This window comes from Pseudopipra pipra, chromosome 8 (genome assembly GCF_036250125.1).
Source record: "Pseudopipra pipra isolate bDixPip1 chromosome 8, bDixPip1.hap1, whole genome shotgun sequence".
Taxonomy (NCBI): domain Eukaryota; kingdom Metazoa; phylum Chordata; class Aves; order Passeriformes; family Pipridae; genus Pseudopipra; species Pseudopipra pipra.
The window spans coordinates 6165799-6185085 of record NC_087556.1 but is presented as its reverse complement, the minus strand read 5'-3'; the positions used below and the strand labels follow the sequence as shown (position 1 = coordinate 6185085).

The 19287-nt window shown below is 43.6% G+C and overlaps 1 long non-coding RNA gene across 1 annotated transcript in view; it reads right to left on the bottom strand.

Annotated features, from left to right (window-relative positions):
- LOC135417832 (uncharacterized) overlaps window positions 1-19287 on the bottom strand; it is a 61552-nt gene that overhangs the window by 20314 nt on the left and 21951 nt on the right. The window contains exons 3-4 of the long non-coding RNA XR_010432229.1: window positions 9352-9513; window positions 2114-2241 (exon numbers count right to left, since the gene is read on the bottom strand). This is a non-coding gene — a long non-coding RNA (uncharacterized LOC135417832). The remainder of the gene's footprint in view (window positions 1-2113; window positions 2242-9351; window positions 9514-19287) is intronic.

Genomic DNA, 19287 nt, shown 5'->3' with positions numbered 1-19287 from the left:
CCCTCAGAGATACCTGACAGAGGCATTTGGTCTGAGGTCAGGATCCAAGTGCTGGACATCTGCCCTGAGGTCTGCTAAGGTTAGGGGAAGTCCTTGAGTTAACGGAGTCTTTTGAGTCCCAGCATGTCCCCATGGGTGCCACAGTTCTCCTGGCCAGTGCTCAAGGACCTTTTAAATGAGGCTTTCCCCAGCAGAAATGACAGCAGCAGGAGACATCCCAGCTAGATGCACACAACTGGCTGTGTGCACTGGAATGTGAAGGTTAAAACCCATGGCTAGCATTGCACCCCGTTTCAGCTGTTACACACACACCACTGCCCTCCAACCCAGACTTCTGCAAATATTGTTTCTCTCCTGCTCCCACTAGATTCAGGAGTAGATGGCACAGTTTTGCTGAAATAGCTGCATCCACTGCTGGGTGTGTTGCCAGCACACACCAGCATTGCGCCTCCATCAGTAGAAGGTTGTTACAACACTATATGCCTGGCCACCTTCTCCCACACACCTCTTGAGCACGAAAGCAGGAAGAACCCAGCAGACAGGGCTAGAGATACCATCATCCTGCAAGAGGAGAAGAATTGCGTGACTAGATTTAAGATCCAGAGCAGAGACCAGAGCACCTACAGGGCTGACACAGCAATATGCCTTGTACTGACAGCTCTGCAGGCTGATCTGTGCATATCCCATGAGGGACACCACCACCCAAGGCAGAATCCAAAGTTCATTACACAATGACCATTAAAGTCCCTTAAGGAAACTTCCCACAAAAAAGTCATTTTCTTTCCAAAATTAGGTACTTCAGGCTCCTAGGCTCTCATCCTAGGCACCTGAAGATAAAGTATTTAAAAGATACGGAACAGACGACTCTCACTGAAGTCGCATGTAAAAAGTTACTGTGGATTCAGGCCCTCAGGATGCTACTCTGGTACTCCCTGGTGCTTCAGCTCTCTCCCCTTGCACCAGCATCCAACAACTTAGTGGCAAGGCATCTCAGACACTCCCTTCTTCCCAGGCTGAACACAAGACCTCCAGTAACTGAGGTACAGTGTCAAATCATTCACCCTTCTGGAACACGTGGTCTGTGTCCACTTTACAAAAGTGGAAAAGGCACAGCTCAGCCTCCTTGTCCAGCTAGAGATAGGTCTGAGTCTCTCCTAAAAAAAAAGGGATTTACCCAAGAAAGGGGACAGGCTGTGCTGATACATTATCTCCACTTTTCTTTTAAGACAGGTTCATGCCAGCACATGTGTTGTTAAATTTCTACACAAAAAAGAAGAAACCTGAAGAACAGCTAAGAGAAGACAGCAAATATATGTGTATTCTTCAAAGATGTTGCTGTCTTTTCAGAGTCAGACACACCCAGGCTACTGCATCCACCAGCCCCTTGCTTCAAGGGACACACAGTAGCTACCAGAACACCCTGTTCTTCTGTCCTTCTTTTCCACATGCTTTGTGGAATCCACCTGTAACCATTGTGACCTCTGGCCCTGCCCCCACAACCAGCACAGGCTGTTCTGCTGCCCTTACAGATGGAATTTCTAGTTTTTAGAAGTGGTTCCTGGCACAATTCATTTCAAGTGGCATTATCATGCAGGTGCTAATAGATAAAAGCTACTGAGGGCACATCCCATTGGTCTTTTTCCCTCCCTTCACTCCACAATAAACAGAGCTCAAGACTTTAGAGACCTCCTCAAAGCAGCCAAGCCCAGCTTCCACAGAGCCCTGTATGGGATTGTATAGGTACAGTCAGAGCTGTTTTCTCCAGACATGGGGCTCCATTTTCCAGTACATAATTTTCACTTTGTGCTAAACAGACAACAGTGTGTGAAAACTCCCTTTTTTTGGGTTTGACATTATCGTACAGACAAGAAAACCATCTGCAGTTTTCAGCTTCAGCTTTTGCTCAAAGTTGGGATTTTTCTGCTACTTTTCCCAATACATTTTCCAGCCCAGACACTAATTCAGTCTACACCCTGCTCCAGCTGCTCTCCTGCTCTGTGAGCAATGTCTGCTTTCTAGCATGATGCAGGAGTCACTAAGAAGCTCCTGAGCAGAGTGCTTATAATCCCAGGATGCCATATCACAAAGCAGGATCCTCGAATCCAGTACTTACCTGAAAAGGGCAGGAGCATGCCTGCTGCACTGCCCAGCACTGCTCACTCATGAAGGGTAGAACAGCACAGGTGGAGCTTCACTGCAGTCCGATATCACAACCTGTCATATCTTCCCAGTTAAAGAAATCTGGGTAAAGAAAACACAAGCTGTATTTAAGCAATAATACCTTCTGGGAATGTCTAGCAACAAGTGCTCTGAGGAAGGAGTTGTGCCTCTGGCCCTTACCTTCACCAGTCAACAGCTCTCAGGCTGAGTTAGAAGTCATAAGTGCTATTCGCAACAGTAAAATAGAAAATTTTTTTAATGTACCTTTTAACATGCTTCAAAGTTAAACAAGTCTTGCATGTTACCATGGATATAATTTCATGTTTATAAGACTGGTGCTTCCTGGCAGCTAAATGCCGGCATGAGAACAAATAGCAGAGCAGGATTTTGTTTGCCATTTTGCTCTGTTTAGGGTAACAGCTAACTACTTTTTCTATTAACAAGCCTTTGATTTTACTGGAGTTTCTCTAGGAACAGAGTTCATCTCATTGGCATTAAACACATTACAATCAATCCTCTGGTGTGTGTGAGCAGAGCCCTGAACTCTGTGGCACCACTCATGAGAATCAGGTTCATAGGGTCAAGCCCAAGTATGTTTACATATCTGCCATGGCTGATATCAGACAGGATACAGTGCATGAAAACACCCTTCACCTCTGCTCGAGGAAGAGTCCGCTCCAAACCCAGAGTGCAGGAGTCGAGCTAGAACTAACTTTTATTCAGAATAAAAACATGACCGATTCTGGATAAAATAAGGCACTGAAGTTAGGTTTTTATTTGAGGAGAGGAGCAGTTTTGTTCCACAGGGTCCCAGAAGGAATCTCTAAAACGAAATTGCTAAATTCATATCAACTTGAAATCAGCTGCATTCATGCAGAAAGGATAATGGAGAAATGATAAAATCCAGACTGGTAGAAAGGTGTTACCAGCTCAGAACACCAAGTCTAAATGCCTCCTTCACATCCACACCTAATTAATTGCACCCACATCTATTTCAAAGCCTGTGCATGTATCTCTAGCCCTACTGAATGACTTATGCAGCAAAAGTCACCTGCTCTTCAGTGGGACATTTCATCCCTCAGTGAGTAAGTCCAGGAATGACTTTTCCCTGCTGGTTGGTAACATGTAGGATTGTATCAACTCAGCTGCCATTGCTAGGAGATCTGAAAATAAGATGTAACTGCACAGACAAATCTGGGGATTACACCACACCATATCCCTCCCAGTCACGCAGCCAGAGTGTTTACCTGTGTCTGTGTGTTGCTGTCATGAAAAATTCTGTACCTATTTCAGTGTCAGAGATACGTATCAATCAAACCCGACTTCAGCTTTTGAAGTGGGTGGAGAGCAACACCCCCCCCACTCCTGTGCTGAAGTCTGCAACAAAACTGCATTTTACTCACAAACATATCTGTAGTTCTGCTGTGTTCCGACTTTTTAAAAAAAATAATCTCATTGGACAGATACCACCAGCAAGTTTCTCCACTCTGTGGAGTGTCTTCACAGCCCTCCCACATAGTGAAAATGACTCAGACAAAACTACTAAATTTAGGGCATTGGTATTCTATGTGTTACGCTGGTGTTCATACAAGTAATGCCTTAAACAGTAAATTTCTGAATTAAGCATTCAGGCATCTTTTCTGTGCTGCATCTGCCACTGAAGCAGAACAGCGATGAAGGTGGGCTGAGGAGGAGGTTATTTGGATCATGATTTGGGTTGTGTTTTGGCTAGAGCTGTATGTGAATTTGAACGGAGGTTTGCGTGCACTTTTAGAACTGTCTATTGACCCCATATCGTGATGTTTGATCTCAAGTGATGAGATCGTGCAAGATAAGTTGCCCTTGGGAGATTCCCTTCATCTCAGGCAAGAGACGGCAGGCTTTGACTCACAAATGGAGATGATTTCTCTTGGGATGACTAGATCAATTCCCACTTCTCAGCATCCAACTCACCCATCCCTCTGACGTTCCCCTCCTGCAAGGATGGCTCATGAAGCAGCTGCTGAACTGCTGGTTGCAAATCCATGGAGTCAATTAAATCAGTACTTCTGTAATTCTGTATAAAACTACATAGAATTACTGTAAGATTTTAATTTGCAAATCAGCCCCTGCTTCACGAGCAACAACCATCCCTGTAGCAAGGGCAAGGTACTCTGGAAGAAAGCAGTGATGGCCAAGCAAAGGCAAGAAGTTCTGTGGCTATCACCCACAAGTCAGGGCTTTGCAGAGAGATCGGCCACGTGGTCACCACCCTGAAAAAGGGCCAGCAAGACCCTGGGCATAAGAGGAGCAGAAGATGCAATGAGCAGGATGAGAACAGGAAGGGGAGAAAGAAGAGTGCTGAAGGACCTTGGTTGAGGCACTCTTTCTGATTGATTTGTTGGTGATTTTAGGCAATGCGAGACTGAAATCAGGCCAGAGCCTGGCCAAGAGGCCATGCTCTCCTTTGGGCTGACCACATCACCTGCTGAAGCCAGTAAGAGTTTTGTGTGGGTATCTCAGGCAAGGACACAGAAGCAATGACTCACCCATTAATGAACTTTGGTTCTTTATCTGTTTGCCAGATGCCTCCAGAAAGGCACGGGTTTTTTAAATATTTTTGGGTTTTGAAACTGCTGAATAATCTTTACAAATACAGTTCATGATCTGTTACCCAATTAGAACCATGCAATTGCTAGGAGCAATCTGAGCTGTTTACATGGCACATTTCTATCACATGCCCTTCCTTTGTTCCTCATCATTGGAGCACAACTCTTTAATAAAATCAGGCTTATGCAAAAACATTTTAACATTTTCAGATAAACTGCTGTAGCCTCTAGGAATGCTTCTGCTGGTCTGATGTGCAGTATTTCAACCTAGGAAGTTGGACATTCTTGTCTTAGGTTCTGCAGAGCAGGTAAAGAATAATTCTTTTCAGGAAAACACAAAAACTGTATTGTATGAACACCTGCCCTGAGGAAAATTTCCACAGCACCTTGTCTTTCCCTGTCCTGACCCCACCTGAGAATCGGTGATCTTAAAAGACCCTAAAGTGCCCACTTAATAGAACATTAAAAATCCACGCCTAGAGGTGATCTGGAGGGATTATTTAATCTCCTCCCTTGCTGTAAAGCAGAATAAATAATTTAGACCGTCTCTGAAAAACATTTGCCACACTCGTTCTTGCAAAAATTCAGTCAAGAATATTCCACTTTCTCCCTAAGTTATCTGTGCCATGGTTTTACTACTCATGTAATTAGAACATTTGAGCTGTGTCTCCTCACCTTATCACCTCATCAACATATGTGTCCAACCAGACAACTCTGACTAGGTCAAATTACCCAGTTTTATCACTCAGATTTTGACTGGTAACCCAGAGAACATAACGAAGGATGATACTGAAAGCCAAGATCAAGATTAAATGAATATCTGTCTGATATCTACTGCATATTAGTTGCCCTATAAACTGAGAAATTACATTAGTTAAACATTAACTACTCTTGGCAATTTTAATGTTTTAAAATAATTTTACAATCCAGGTCTGTACAAACTGACAGTCTGTCCAGGAATCCAAACCTCTTTCTTACGTGGATTCATATTTCCAACTTCATTAACCATTCTTTCTTTAGAATACTTAAAGGGGGCTTGTAAAAAACAAACAAACAAACAAAAACAGAGACAAATTTTTTAGCAGGGTCCGTAGGATAGGACGGGGTGATGTTTTTAAACTAAAAGAAGTCAGAATTAGAGTAGATGTAAGGAAGCCATTTTTTACAATGAAGGCAGTGAAACACTGGCACGGGCTCCCCAGGGTGGTGGATGCCCCATCCCTGGACACAGACAAGGTAAGGATGGAAAGGGCCCTGAGCAGCCTTTTCTAGTTGAAGATGTCCCTGCTCACTGCAGGGGTGGTTGGACTAGGTGGCCTTTACAGGTCCCTTCCAACCCAAACCAGCTTCCAATTCTGTGCACAGGTAAGTCCTCCTCGCTAAAGCTCAGCTAAAATAGCTCCCCAGTAACTTTCACCCTGTGAAACAGAATTGCCTCAACATATTCCAAGATGGTGATACATTGATTTTTTTTTTGCCATGTTGCCTTTACGTGCAATATCCACATGAAGTGTCCATTGCCACTGACATTTGGCTAAAAAGTGCTTCCAAGAGTCAATCAAAAGCATCTTTCCACTCTTCCCAGGCAGGTGGCTTAAATTAAACCCACCTGTCAAATAGGCTCTGCTCTTTCTCTCTTTCTAACTCCACCCAGCCAAGTCTGTCCTTCATCAGTCCACAGCTTCAGGAGAAGCATGAATAATGCTGCTCTATCTCTCCTGTCCTTACAGAGTGAGCTGTATGAATGCTTCAATCCTGTCACTGATCCCAGCAAATTTCTAACATGCCTATTAAGTATTTAATTTGAGTCTATGCTACAATGTCAGGTTCTCTTCTCATGTTTGTATTGACATTGCCCTCTTAACCTTCCAAAGGTGCTACTGTAATATTCGCTCCTTTGAACTGGTAACTTCTGCCTTTCAAACTGAGCATAAAAGCCCTTTTCTCCCTAGGCTGGTGTGTGGTGCACTATGGTGGAGCCCTGTTTCTTCATCATCTAAGAGAAATTCACACCCCTGCCTTCATAAATCTGACATTAGCAAGTGCCAAACACGTTATTTCCTTTTGATTAAAAAATGAAGTGGTTTGGTATTCCTGAATTGAAACACTTCATTTCAATGAGTTGAACCAAAGCAAAATATTTTGGTTTGACCCAGTTTGACATCAGTTTATCTCATCTGTCCAGAGTGAGACTCTCTGTCCCTTTTTCCCCGTGATCCAGCACTACAGTAGGTAAGAAGGGAGACTGCAACACACCCTTGGTTAGATAATGCAGCAGTTGCTGTAAGAAATAATCAAGATACAATGCTACCTGTCCCAAAAATACCAGAGCAGTTCACACACATGGCTCAGACTCAACATTAAGTAACCCACAGCAACACAACAAACTGTTTTGAAATGGATCAAACTGACTCAAAGCAAAATATTTCAGTTATACCTTCCTGGTGAGTCCTTCTTAAATTTCAACTTCACAGAATTTTTGCATAAAAGTCACTTCAACACCAAGTATTTCTTAACATAATATAATTAGCAACTGTAGAAATAGATCAGTCATCATGACTTGCTGCACAAGAAGATCAGAATACTGATTCATACATACTTTATATACATTGAATTGCTTCATAAACCCAGTACTTTTACATCTTCTTCATAATATGACAGTTCAAAAGGAGGTCTTTGCACTCCAATGGTTGGCACATGATGGGAAGTGATGCTAATCATGAGAACAACCAGAAAATTCTTTTGAACCAATTAGATGGCACCAGTCACAATGACATTAGTCATCCACTCCTCAATCTGAGGACAAGGAACCAAAATTGTCATTCATCTACTCCTGAACTGCAAAAAGACATGAGGGAAGTGTACTATTTCCCATTCTTATTTTAATGATCGTTACACAGAGTGACACAAGCTGCTTTTTTCTGTTCCTGTTCTAGGAGAATGGTGGGTACCCTCTGTGCAGGTTTCAAGAGAGACTTTGATCGCATTTAAGTGCTTCATGCTCCCTCTGTCCTTGCTTGGTCAACACGACCAAGAAAAAACAGGACCATAAAATTCTACACAGGAAGAGGACACACAACCTGATGCCATTAGTCTCTGCAGTTTATAAGGGCAAGATGAGTGAGATGTGACTGCTGCTTAGCAATGACAGTGACAGAGGAAAGAGTTATGGTGCCATGGCTCTGCACACCAGTGAAAATAATAAGAAAAGCATGAGAAGTGGTAACCGTGTGGAAAAGCGTACACACAAGGAAAATCTCCCAAAAAGTTGATGGTGGAGCATCAGGAGGGTTCAAAGTGGAGGACTGGAAGAACAGACCCAGGAATACCACCACAACAGAGAGGCAGACTGCCCTGGAGTAGCCAGGTTAACAAACCACACGCCAAAGACTTCACACTGCTGAGATCAATGAGATATGTACCACTGATCTCAGTGAGGTGAGAGGTGGGGGAAGTCCAGGAGGAACTGGTAGGCAGGAGAGGCTGACCAGACCCTATGTCCCCACACCACAGAGATGCTGGTGTAGCAATCTATCACTTTGACCTCAGAGCAGAGCAGACAACCAAACCCCCTGGCGAGCACAGAGACCTCTGCGTGTGATGTTCCAATGTGAGAGACATGCTTGAAACACTCAACCGCTACACACATCTCCAAGGCACAGGCTGGCCATTCTATATTTCAGCTCTTGAAATCCCTCCAACACCTTGTCTTTGAAAGACAGGGGTAGTGAAAAAGAGGATGCAAAATCAGAAATAGCAGCCCTTCTGACAGAGGAGTAAACAGACAAAGTTAATAGGAAAGTAATATTCTGGAGAAGCCAAAGATCGATCTCTGGTTTGGGAAGTCCAGATGCATCTAGCACATCTGGGGAAATTCTGCCAAGGTTTGTATGGCAATTGGTCCTCTGGAATGACATTTTGCTTCACCGCCCAATTAGAATTTGCCCTTTAAAGACTTTATGGGGTAGATCTTCAGCTACAGCAAACAGTGCTGCTGCTTTCTGGAAGCAAGACGGTTTTGAGCAGGAGACAATTATGCCCCAGATCTCAGACGAGTAGGGTGGTTTTCTCAGGAGAGCTACAGCTGACAGCTTCACAATGATGGGAAATGTTATCCATGAGATGAAACTCCAATTCAACAAACAAACTAGAAACTGACTTTAGGAGAAGCCATGTTAACAAATGGTACCAAATCCAAGTGGCAAAGACCACAAGTACTTCTTTACATTTTGCATTTTGTCTTTTGTGTGTGCGTGTGTGTGCGCTTCAGCCCCAGAGAAGCAGATTATGACTCAAGATGTGGAGCTAATTAAACTATAACACACTAAAACGAGATTTGGCTGTGTTGACATATCTAGACTGTGGTACAGCAAGATGCTCCTCTGTAAACACTGAGAAGCCTCCCCAGGATTTCTCATAATTATGAAGTAATTCAGATTATCTCCATAAGTAGTCTTGGATTTGAATGCCAACACCATAAGTAAAGCATGCCTGAGCTAGAAAAATCAGATAATCTAAGACCATATTTATATATGTATAAAAAGAAGATGAAGAGGGACAACAGGAATAGCAACTGTGCCCTGCAGTTGTTGCTAGGCCTCACCTTTCTACAGCCAGCTGCATTGAATCCAGATTCATTCTCTTCAAGAGATGGTATCCAAAACTCCCCGATTTGTCTTTCACACTGTCTGGGAGGAATAACTTGATCACAGTGAAATAAGACTCACAGCAGCCCTCCTTCTCCCAGAGAGAGATCTTCCAGAAACTGTAAAGACACCATTTTAATTATTTTCCAGCGCTCATTTAAAACAAATGCCTGTTGGCACCATGCTTAACATCATAAAAGGTCTCTAACTCTGAGGTAGCCCTTGCTTTGCCTGGTATGAGTGAAGCAACACTAACCTAAGAGGTGCTGATGTGTCCCACAGGAAGGGGTACAAACCTTCAGTCCAGTACATTTTTATCTTCTCCAGCCTCTAACTGACCTGGATATGCTGCTGGCATGAGGAAACCAGGAGTGAGGTTTCTGACAGATGAACTCTACTAGCAGCTTCTACTAGCCCTTAAGATACAGTGGCAGAGCACTGAAACAGGCTGCCCAGGGAGGAGGAGGAATATCTCCCTCTGGAGATATTCCAAAGCCACCTGGATGTGTTCCTGTGTCACCTGTGCTGGGTGAGCCTGCCTTGGATAATCTCCAGAGGCCCCTTCCAACCCTAATGATTCTGTGATTCCGTGTTATGTCCAACCTAGCTGTCTATGTACATCCTGCCAGAAGTCACAGCTGCCCCTGCAGATTCAGCAAAAGGGAGCCTCTCTGTGTCTCATCATGCAGGAGATGCTCACTGAAGACATGGCAAAGAGGAGCTCTGGGTATATGCAGAATGCTCAGGCATCTGCAGCACATTGATCTCTCTGTGGGCAACAGATGCCTTTGCAGACATGCAGTACTCCAGACTCTTTTTATGCTCGTTTGCACCTAAATACTGCGAATTGGAAATTAAACTCACACTTCCTTGGCTCTGAGCAAGAAAAGCATGCCCCTTTAGCCTAGAGTTAATGCCTAGGCTTGGCTCTCTCCACCACCAGCAGAGACAGACAGTGCTGCTGGATGATTCACTCTCATACATCCCTAATGAATCACTCTGGCTACCTTCAGTGATGAGGGAGAAACAGAGAGCACCCATACACATTTACTAGAGTCCTGGCCTTCAGGCAGCTCAAGGAGGATAAGATGTATCCTACCTGAATGGCCTTTTCTTTTGAATGTGTATAATGGTCAAGGCAAATGAAAAAGGAGCTCAGACCGTGGCTTCTTGTCACAATAACCTATAAAACTATCATGAAAGCAGTAATCCAAAGCCACTAATATCAATGACAATAAAACAGAAGGTCACCACCTTAGAAGTCACCAGCTATTACACATGAGACCCAAGTGTGCCACAGCCTACCTGTGTGCCGATGCGTATCACACATCTGTCCAACAGAAAGGCCACTGCCAATTCACATGCTGCCTATGTTTTCAGTCAGAGAAGAAAAGAAACTATTGACCCAACAGCTTGGAAATCAGGTCATGAGATTCCTTGTGCATGATCCTGATATCCTGCACAAAACTTTCTGCCCAGACAAACACCAGTAACCCCATGCTTTCAACACAGCTTTGATTTATATCCTTGGCTTGGCTTCTGCAGTACTTTTAACCCTTCTGCAGAGGGTCTGCAAGAAGGGCCCAAGCTGCACAGCTGGGGAAGTGGCAGGGAAGAGCAAGGCCCTGGCAGTGGGAAAGCAGCTAGACCCTCCTGCTGGTTTCAAAGCTTTTGCGGGGGCACACCAGGCAGGGCAGGTTGCCAGGCTTCTCTCAGCAATAGCTGCATTGCCAGGAAGCAAAAATGACCCAAGGGATCCACTACATCACACGGAGGGACAAGATTTGCACACACAGGCCTTGTGCTCCAGTGGTCCTGGCTGCCTGTTCTGCAGTGGGGGTTCCATGCCCATGAGAGGACAGTTCAAGATCCATTGGAGCAGGCCCAGGGACTGGATCAAGGTCCATTGGCTCTGAAACACTCAGCTGTTTGGTGTCACACAGCCCTTTATCTCCTGAGGGGAATGGGATTTTGTGCATTTATATTCTGAACACATTCAGCAGGTATCTAGATGAAATGCGACACAGTCAGGCTCTGAAAAGATTCCTTGTAGGTGTGAAGACTGCGAATGGCACACATCATTCTTCATTTAACGCTTCGTTGATCACTGACTTGTGGATTGTTATCCCTCTGAAATATCCTACCCATTCTTTTCACGTGGGAATGTTGACCAGAGTAACTGAGATGTCTTTACACATAGATTTGGCACAGAGTCTGTCTGCAATGGCAATGAGATACCGACCTGGCTGGGCTTGTACCTACCCTGTGGCTGAGGCAGGAGAGCAAATGTCTACAGTGACTATGTCACCTATATCTGGAAAGAAAAAGGGTTTCTGTTTGAGTCAGCATACAGTGTCAGGCAGCCAGGCACTGACTGCTCCACGGGGCTCCCCAAGTTTAGGACAACATCCCTCACCAACCAGCTTTTAAAAGATCAGTCACATCCAAGCACATGCCACCAGCTGAAACATGCCTATCAAGCAACATGAACTGAATCCTCTGAAAGCACTACTTACAGCAGTTTGTCCTGTACTGCTCCTCAGAAGATTCTATTTCCAATGCTTATAAATTAACCAGGCTGTCTAGGGCAAGTGCTGCATTTGCTGCAGGCAAACCACAAACCAAGAGCAGCAGGAGAACACAGTCCCTTCTTTGCAAGTATTTCATAAATAATAAAAATCAGTCTATGAAAGATGGGAGAAGACTATCAAGTGTACTCAACATTCGTGACTTACACCCACCACAAATGTGTGCCAACACATCCACTGACTTCCTTTTCACTTGGTCTACATCTGACCTTGCCATGTTCATTCCAATAATAGAACAGCTTCCAGCTTAAAGTCATCTTTCAAATAACGTTTTTCAACTGATAATATGCTCCCACACTTAAATGAACCAAACTTTTAACTACTCTTTAACCTATTTTCTTCATACAGGTAAAATGCCAGGATAGTATGGAAAATAAACCAGTATATATTTAACAAAAACATGTATTTTAGTAATTGGCAGCACGTGTCAGCATCAGTAAATCACAGAGTTCAGGCAACGCAACGTAATGCATGTTTTCATGCCATGTTATTGGTTTCTTAATTTCGCAAATAGGGGATTTTTGACTGCATTTAAAGGGGAAATCAGCAAATCAAATTTTCTGTAGAGGGGAGAGGCATAAAATAACTCAAGTTATCACAGAAACAAATTTAAGCAAACTGGCGCCACAAATCAAGTAATTAGGCAGAAAGAAGAATTAAATATCTTCAAAAATTATTGATTTATGATACTATGTCGTGTTTGGGACATAAATATTTATTATCTTGCAGCTCCTGTTCCTTCAACACTTGGATTAATTTTATTCATGCCTTTCTAATAAAGGGCAACTCAGCTAAGTCCAAGTAGTGAACAGTAAGACAATACTCTGTTAAGTTTGCTCTCTCCTGAGAAGTAGAGAGCAGATTTTATGTCAAATTATTCCATTTACAGGGAACACTGTAATACTGGGTACACAGAGCCCACCATGGATTACAGGATTGTGTATACATAATCCTGTCTAATAAATTTAAATTAAACTGCCATAAAGTAGACAGGGGCAGTCCTTTTAGTCTTGCCCTAGAGTACAGCAAGAAATGTATTGTGCTATGTATTTGCCTTATTAGTGAGTTCTTCCTGCCAAGAAGCAAGTGTCCCTAAATACCAGAAGCAGAGAACTTCGAAGGTCTAAACCCTTATGCTCTTTCAGCTGGACATCAGCAATGACCATTTCTTCAACAATTCACAGTGCAAAGGGTTGTTGTTTTCCCTGCAGGACTCTAATCTGATAAGGAGCCAAGAGTCAAGCCAAATCTCAGCAAAAAGAGAAAGGAAAAATATTACGTCTTCCTCTTTTTTTTTCCCCCTTGCTCACAGAACATGACCAAACTGGCCTTTAGTAGAAGTTCAGCTCACAGAAGTCATTCTTGAAAGCCCATTGGTGGAGAGTGCATTTCCTTCTCCTTTAAGGTTGAAAAGGAAACTTTCTGTGAGTTTACTGTAATGGAGCATTTGTCTGTATCAGAAACAGCCTGACCTCTCCAGCCACAAGATGAAATACCAGCAGCCCACTCTGTCACTAGTTCACTATTAGGAAATTACATGGGAGGAAAGACACAACACAAAATTCACAGGGAGAAAAAAAGAAAGAGAAAAAAAGGCATCAGTAGTGGTGGGAGTGAATGAACAAGCTTAATAATGAAGCCAGCAAAAAGGAAAATACCCTCTGGCCGATTGATAATAAAAGGTTACTTGAGGCAAAGGGTCAGATCCTGAGCAGTGTAAAGTGGCCCAGCTTCTCCAGCCTCAGCAAAGAGACAGTGATTTACAGCAGCTGCAAAAAGCCCCAGGGGACAGAAAAACCCAGCTATAAAAATGGAACTGCAGGCCCATATTTTGCAAAGCTTCCACTCACTTTTAGCACCAGGCTGAGGTACAGAGGTGACTCTGAGGGTTTGTTTCTGCGGGGGAGTTCCTGTGAAGTAAGCTGAAGTGTGAATTTACACTGCATCTACTGCTGGGTCTTTAAGTAGGCTGTAAATTCATACCCTAGCCTATTTTACAGGGATTTCCCCAAGTAGATAAGCCCTAAATTTGCCTCCTAATCATGGAGGCAGACAAAATAAATAGACGTTTTCAACACTGCAGACCCACACAGGAATCTGTCTATTGCCTGTAGGGGCAAGTGGGTACTGGACAGTATATTATATATTGTATTACAGTCCTGCAAGTGCATAGTGCCCTTCTTTCCACCACTGACCCCCAGAGCCCCCTCCACTCATCTCTCTCAACATCCCTCTACTTCAAGAAACACCTTTGAAAACCCTGGCCCTCATGTCAGTCTTCCATGCCCTGGCCTCTGGCTTTTCCCTTCCCCATTCCAATTCCACATCTGGAGGTCCGTGTTCTCCCCTGACCCTCAGGGGGAGCAGTAAAGCTGTCCTGGTACAGAGGTGTCTCCTCCTACCAGTTCCTTACCTCTGAACCAACCTAACCATGTCCTGTCCATGCCTCACCCATTCCCAGAAGCACTGGATCCCTAGGTTAATGGGTGTCCCTTGAAACCTACATCAGAGTCATAAGGTTAACTCTATGCCAACAAATGTCAAGAAGCTGGGCAAGATTACTCACACTTTCTTGGCAGAAAGATGCTTTTACAGGCAGCCGAACAGGAAGCCAGAGGCCTTCGGCAGAGCCAGAGGAAGCAGCTGGCATGGTCACAGCTTCACCAGGGTCCTCAGGCTGGGGGTTTGAGCTTCAGCAGACTAAGGTGAGCAGCTTGAACCACACCAGGTCCAGGTTCTTTCCCTGGGAGCTGCAGTGAGGCTGTAATGGAGCAGAGCACTTACGCCTTGGCTAATCTGGGACCTTGCACCGCTTGAACAGCTCCTGTGCTGGCCCAGGCACTCGCTGCCCCAGAGCCAACCAGTCCTACCTGAGGCCATCCCACTCTAACACAGTGACAGCACTGGGTCCTCAAGGATCCTTTTCAAGAAGCCAGTTTAGTAATATCCTCTGTCACCTGACGCAAACATCATGGTTCTCAAAAGCAGCTTGGAATGCTCTCCTTCAGTGAACTCCCTGATTTTGCAAAGCATGAAAAAGAAAGTCAGTTAACACTTCGAGCCCTAAGATCAATGAGGGAAGCAAAAAAGGCATAAAACATCTTTTGATTTCAGCAGAAGGAACCAGCCACAGTGAACAGTCATCACATACACTACAACATTCCACACCATCCTTATCTGCAGGAGCAGATAACAGCAGCCTGGGGAACAGGAACCACATTCTAACAGATACGAGACTGAAAAAGCTCTCTGAAAGACAGGTCACAGAGGAGTGATCCTTCCAGCACTTGCCTAAGTTTAATCTTTGATGCATATGAAGATTCTGCACCATAAGCATCTCTGAGCACAGAAAGAGCTCAGCACCCTTTAACAGCTAAAATCTGTGCTGCAGACCATTTCTTGCATTCTGTTATCTCAAGCTCTCTTTGTGACCCTTTTCTTTGTACTATCTGCAAACATTTGTGCAATTGAGTTGTACCAGCAGTTGCATTTAAAGAAAGCCAGTGTCTGAGCTTCACAGAACAGTCTTTAGAGAAACTGAAGTTTATATTAGTTCAGGAGCATTTATCTTGGAAGTGTCTGGTCTTTCATCCAAACAGAAAGCACCAACAACACAGTAAGAGCACCCAAATCCCACCAAGCCAACACCATGACTCATGATAGCTCACAGAACACTGTTTCACAACAATCCACAGAGCTAAAAAAGTAACAGAAATATTGAAAGGTACATAAATACCAGGGAACAGCAATTGCATCATCATGATGCAAGCAGAAGAGAAGGTTGGATACTCTGGGAAAATTCTTCTGTGTGAATTATTTACTTGGCTGAAAAACTTCCTCCTTCCTTTTCATCTTGCCCTGTTCAGCAAGAATACCATATATTTGAATATGGAATACCATATGGTATCTTCCATATACTGTCCAGCAATTGCTTCCAGCTCCAGAACAAGACACTCAGACTGGGCCAGTCATGTTAGAAAACTGAGTGCAGAAAGGGGGGTTGTGTTTTACATCCTGAAATGTGAAAATCTGAGGTTTTGGAGATAATTCTGGATGTTAACTTGATCTTATATCACTGACTTCAGTGACATGGCCCTATCATCAGTGATTCCAAAGCCACAGCAGCAGGATGCTGACCTGCTTCCCCACAGGCTCCACGTGCAGTGTGTCCACCACGACCAGACTCAATCTCATGCACAGCCAAGGTGACACAGTGTTAGTGCCATGTGGAGGTGGACAGAGAGCCACTCTTAAGTCCCAGTGCACACTGCAGTGGCTGCTCCAGCTGCCTCCTAATTGCTCTACTCAAAGGCTGTGTGAGAAAGTGAAAAAACCCCCTGTGTGGTCATGTCATGAAACCTTGCCTCACTGCACACAAGCAAAACAAGGTTGAGCTTCCACTGCAAGGACACCCTTGGTGCAGACACTTTGCTGGTTTTGAACACCTGGTGATCTGAATATTTGTTATCCACTGTTAATGTTATTAGTATCTCCATACATCTATGTATGGAGATATGTATCCCTGCATTTTGGATGCTCTATACCACTTAAGAAGTGCAGGTATTTGAAAAAAAGGAAGGCCCCACACACCCATACCTCAGCCCACAGCCTTGGGCAACCCATGCAGAATCTGAAACAGGCAAGAAGTTTCTAGAGTATGGGGAGAAAATGGTGGAGATAACAGCAGAGTAGTGTGAAAAAGAAGTCAGACAATGGGGGTCACTGCATGAAGGGGGCTCTGAAATAAACCTGTACCTACCGATATTTCTGTCTGCTGAACAAGAAGATGACACAGGGTGTGAAGGGAGGAATGCTGTGTTTTCACAGGGCTAAGCTGAAATAGGTCCCTGTCTTAGGTCTCAAACCTATTTACAGCAATATTTTGTCCCCTCATATGATATATCACTGGAGATAAAGCATCTATATAAATCTATAAACTTTTGAAATAACATTTTATGGTTTTAATTTGCAGAGTATGATTTCTTTCATTCGTAGCTTTCCCAGGCTATAGATTTCCTGTCTGTCATCTCCCTCTTGGTGTTACAACTCCAGAGCCAAGCCACTCTAAGTCCTTACTGAGCCCACCACTTACAGGGTAACAGGGATAACCACCAGCGTATTCCCTAAGCAGGGCATCCCAGAGAATTCACTCAACAAAACATATCCAGCAAAGCAAAGGAACAAGGCCCTTCATGTTAATTTAACAACCTACTATCCCCTGAAATCACTGGCAGTACTAATCTATTTATCTTGCCAGTAAACAAATGTACATGAGTTTCCCATGCAGTAACACACTGATTAAAACTTAGAACATGTGCCCAGGCAGGGCATATTTCTCAAATAAAAATAAGACCTTAATAACCCTTAAAGGAAATTCCACATAAACACACAGCATCCAAAAGCCAGGACCATGGAAGAATTCAGTCGGACTTTCAGTCAAAATCCAGTGATTCCTTTTATATTGCTTCAGTTGCAATGTTTTCAGAAGAACAGAGAACTGTCCTTTGAGACCTAACCAGTAAAAGGAGCATGGCTCTCCTTCCACTGTCACGTAGTAGGGAGGCCTTTATGCCCTGCTAAATGTAAAGTATTTTAGAAAAACAAAACCAGGAAACAAACTGGGATTTGGTCAAGAGTTCATGCTGGCTGAATCACTGTGGTGTGGAAACCACCAGCTCTAAAGATGGAAAGTCCAGAGCCATTCATTACCTCAAGGAAAGAAAAACAAAAAAAGGAGAAAAAAGAGGCATTAAAGACCCATTTGGCTTGCTGGTAAGCTCTTCAAACGTTGGAAACACAGGAGAGGCTACCTGTAGGTAGGTGCCTTGACCTTTTTCCTCCTCATCTCTCTCTGAGCACAGCCAGCAATTTGATATGCATCACAGTTTTTCATATTGGGTACAGTGAAAATTGTTTAAATGTCACTCCCTGACTCAACATGCAGAAATGCTTTAGGTCAGGGCACTGCTTCTTCCCTCCACATCCTGCACCTATTGCCCTTTGAGGCCTTTCCCCGGGAAAAAAACCCAAAATCTACATACTTTACAGATTGAACATGGCCAGTTTCTAAGTAAAGACTCTTTCAGACTTCTCTGGTTTGCCTTTTAATATCTGAGAGGTTCCAAGGAAATATTGCTCAGAAGCATATAAGGTCAAATGTTCTTAGACAAGGACATACAATAATGAGTGCATTTAGTGAGGCAACACAGCCATTTCGAAAGAGGCCCGGGAAATCCTAAAATTGTTAAAATGTATCTTCACAACTACTGACAAGATCTAGTAAAGATGTTTGTGTTGTGCTGGCGCATTTCATAAGCCAAAAGTCTTATCAGAGAATCATTTTAGCAAACTTCAAAAGGCAAACTGTTGTGCCCATTGCTTGTAGGAAGGAGAACAGCTCCTGACAATAACCTCCCCATTCATTTTTTGCTTTCCTTGTTTCCAAAGTACTGGCATACAGAAATATGCTACACTCAGGCACTAAAACACGCTTGTCTCAGCTGACCATCATGTTATTTGACATAATGCTGCCACTAAAGTTAAGAATCCTATCAGCTTTCAGACTCACCTGAACGCTGTGCAGCCTTTTTTGTCCATGCTGGATGGAACGACCCAGAGCTGCAGCAGGAAAGGAATATACCTGTATACACACCACAGAACAAGAGGAGAGCTAGTCCAGCAGCTAAACATTGCAAGCTGAGGAAACCTGTTACCAGCTCTGCAACATATTTCCTTACACAGACTTATCTACATCATTTGTTCTCTCTGTGCCTCCGCTCTGTAAAATGGTACTTTTATATAACAGGCTGTGTGAGAATAAATACGGTATGAAGTGGCACTGACAGGGAACATGGAAATACCTCTATCTATGATAACTCCACACTACCAACCAGCCATTTTTAACACTCAAAATTGAATGATTCCAGAGAATGTTATAGTGGAAGTGACTCACAGAAGACTGAAGAATCAACCCCCTTTCCTGAACTGAATGCAGTTTTGTGAGTGTAGGTTTTAAAGGGTTCATTTACCATAGTGATTCCATTTGGAGAGCAGTCTTTCATAGCACTGGTGTCAATGACCAGGGAAGCCTTTCAACTCGGCAAAGCATATTCCAGGATGTCTTAAGAAAAAAGATCTATAAAAACTGCACATCAAAAGCCTAGCATTCTTGTGCATTAGTTTTGCACACTTCTAAATGAAGCTAGTGTTACAAAGTGCTTCTAGGCCTATCAAAATTTCACAGGCAGTATGTCAGGAGGGAATCCATCCTGAAATACTAAATCACAGTAAACTTCAGATAGGCAC